We start from the raw sequence: 3543 nt of genomic DNA, 5'->3' as shown, positions 1-3543 counted from the left end.
TGGAGGGTCAAGTTCGTCAGTCAATGGTCCAAAATCGTCGGTTAAACGGTCTTACGGTAAAGAATTTTTTTTATCAAAGAAGAACTTGAATGATGAAACATTCGAAGTAGCGTATACCTTGAATGATTCTGACAAGTTATACTCTGACAAAGAGTTTCCAATAAGAAGTGTTCGTTTTGACATGATCAAAAAGGTTTTCAAAATGACAGAAATTAATATTTCTGAAATAAAAGATTTAAATCTTACTGGAAAACCTAAAAAATACACTTCAAGAATTCAACAACGATTAAACAAGAAAAAGGGTTACAATTCTGGTTCTGGTTTTCAAAAGAAACCAAACCAAAATCGTAGCTACAAAAAGAAAGGGTTAGGTTTTATTCCACCAGAAAACTATAAAAATGAGAAAAATTCTAAAACAAAAACAAAATTTGTTTCAGGTGGAAGTGCTGAGGATGAACAGAAGAAACCGTTCTGGAAACAATCAAATCAGGAGTTTCTTGCTGAGAAGAAAAGGAATGGAACTGGAGTTTCATCCAAGAGAGACTCGCACCTATTTCAAATGCAATGAAGCTGGTCACATTGCATGGAACTGTCCGAAAAATGCCAAGACAAAACAGGGAGTTTCTGAGAAATTGAAAGAAAAAGTTGTTGATGTTGAACCACCAACCGAAAATGTTAAAACTTTTGAAAACTCAACTTATGAAGTTGGTGAGTGTTCAAAGAAAAATTTTTACAAAAGAAGGACAAAGACAACCAAGTGTGGGTTGTTAAAAGGGTTGATGAGAAAGTCGGCAATGATTCTGGTTCCACAAAGCCAGAGGAGCCGCAAGGTGAGGTAAAAGATTCAGTGAATGATGATGAATTTCCATTACTGAAAGTTGAAGAGATTAAAAAGAAAGTTGGTAAAGTTGAAATCTCAGATCATTTTTACTCCGAGAAAAATGAGTTTGATGTCGAGAAAACATTCAACGGGAAAGTGAAGAAAATTTTTGGGAAAATGCTTGATGGGAAAGCAAAAGGGGTTAAAGATTTTTATGCAACTAAAAAGGCAACTTACAACCCTACTGGGCAAGAATTAAAAACTCTCAAGTCTGAAAAGACTTGGGTGGAAATTCTTTTCCCTTGAAGTCTTAGGACTTCGCCGGAGATCCCAAGTTTGTAATCGTGGATCAGGAATCGGCATCATTTTAGTTTTGAATAGATTGTTTGAAAGAGTTTAAATGAGTTTAAATTTTTCAGGTTGAATAAATATGCCGGAGCTTCCAGGTTGGTAAGTGTGAAGCAGGAATTGGCATCTTCAATTGGTAAATGATCTAGTATAGATGTTTTATTCCTACACTGGACAATGGTGAAGGTTTTTACAATTGGTATAGAGGGTGCTTACTTGCATATGGTAGATCAGGGACACTAATTTGTACTTGATTCACTACAAGTGTGTGGTAAACAATATGATGAACCATACCCCTATTTTCCAGTGATTCTACCATTGGTAAAAACAAACTTATTTTCCGGAAAAATCATTTTGATTAAAACAAACTTAAGTGTTTTGAAATCTGAATGAGAAAATAGTTTGTTGAAAGGGGGAGTTCTGATTGTTTATGCCTAAGTGGATGGCGAATTGATGCTATTCGATATCAGTTGTCAACTTACTGTATAGTTTTTGTTTTTCAATTGGGTCAAGAGTCTAGTTGTGTTTTCAATTTTTCTTTAATGTGTTTGCATTTTAGGGGGAGTAGAAAATTTTCAGAAAATCCAAAAACATTAGAAAATTTGAAAAAGTCAAAAACATGATAAAATCAAAAACGAGTTTTGTTGTGAAAAAGAGGAAATGATAGTACATCAGTGGACTGGCACAACATGCTAAAGAATTGGAATGTAAAAATGTGATAAACAATCTCACTGCGGATATGTCAGTAGGTTTTTACACATTTAGTAGATTGTGACGAGATATAAACCTAAGCAAGTTTGAATAAAGCTTATTCTGTGGGTAACAACTTCTTGGATATAAAGGTAACCCCTGAAATCTTGTTTGAAAGGTCCCTCTTTCTGAGATACTAGGTCTTTATGCTTAGTGATATCTGGGGTATTATCCAGGGACTTCTGCTGTATGGAAATACTGACCTAGTCCCCGTATAATACTTTCTGCAAAATGCTTGAAAAAGCGCAGCCCTCAGCAAATTGATGAAACAATAAAATTGATAGTCATTGCTGTTAAAACAAAAGATCCTCTAAAGGGGACACACCAAAAGTCGAAGCCGTCATGTAGGATCGTGTTCTGACCCAAACGAGTCGTTCAGAGGCGTTCAACTACGTTTCAGGTGCGGAATAACAAGAAATGGAGGTAGAACTAGCTGATTCTTCACTAAATATTCTGATTGTATTGATTTGACAACGTTTACAGCTCAAACTTCACATCGGCAGCACTTCGGCATGGAATACAAGAGAATCGTTATGGTTTCGCTCATATGAACACATATATATAGTTGCTGAGGTTTCGCTCTTAGTGACATGACCACATAAGCGAAACCCCTTCATGTACTAATAAGCGAAACCCCATGATAATGACCCTATGAGCGAAACCTGCTTACTAAACACATATATTTCCTATTTTCTCGTAAAACGCGCCCTAATCTATACAATACAATGTAAGACTCGATACAAGACGAAGTCGACAGATGTAGTGCACTAACAGACTCCCCCTCAGATGTTGACGAGTCGACTATCGAGTCACAACAATGTTGTGTCTTCACATCTTCAGTCTTGATCAGTCTCTGGGCTTTTCTCTCTCTATCTATATACTCCCCTTCTCGATTTGCTGGCATTTCTTTGTTCTTCAGCAACATCTCATCTGATACAGGATCGTTGTTTGGCTTTCATGTTCCAAGATCGAAACCTGGCTCAAGCTCTATCTGCAGAGTCTTCAACTTCCAGGATCGAAACTTGGCTAAACCTGCATATTCTTAACCCAGAAATAAGATTTTAACAATTTATGCATAAACATATGCACCAACTTTCGGAAATAATCAGACGACTCCCTCTCATAAACATACACCAACAATCACGTACGTACTAACACTGACTCCCCCTCAAAACTAACTATCTGCACCAACAGCTACTCTCCCTCAGATCACATCACTCATGATGAACCACTTGTTGATTAGAAAACATATTTTGACATTTATAACATACTTCCCCTCATACAATGTCATCATGTTTAGCATTCTGAATTTTGAAAACAGCTTTCCAACATCAGTTATCGAAAATCTTTTTGACTTTTTCAAAAGTTTATGCTAAAACACACACAAAATCTTTTTGAATTTTCTGAAAGAAAGTAAATAACACCACTTATAAACACAATGACTGACATCAATTGTAAAAACAACAAAATGCAGAAATGAAATATTTACAAACAATATTTTTTGTGAGTTTGCGTAAGAGGATCATATCAGTTTATGAGACATGTCACTAACACCGTTAAGCTGCATTTCATTTTAAGTTCTAAACAATTCACCTAAATTGTCAGTATATTTGTCCACTTAAATT

Source organism: Helianthus annuus, chromosome 10 (genome assembly GCF_002127325.2).
Source record: "Helianthus annuus cultivar XRQ/B chromosome 10, HanXRQr2.0-SUNRISE, whole genome shotgun sequence".
In the NCBI taxonomy this organism is placed as follows: Eukaryota; Viridiplantae; Streptophyta; class Magnoliopsida; order Asterales; family Asteraceae; genus Helianthus; species Helianthus annuus.
The sequence above is the reverse complement of the archived record's forward strand: the minus strand, read 5'-3'. Positions refer to the sequence as shown.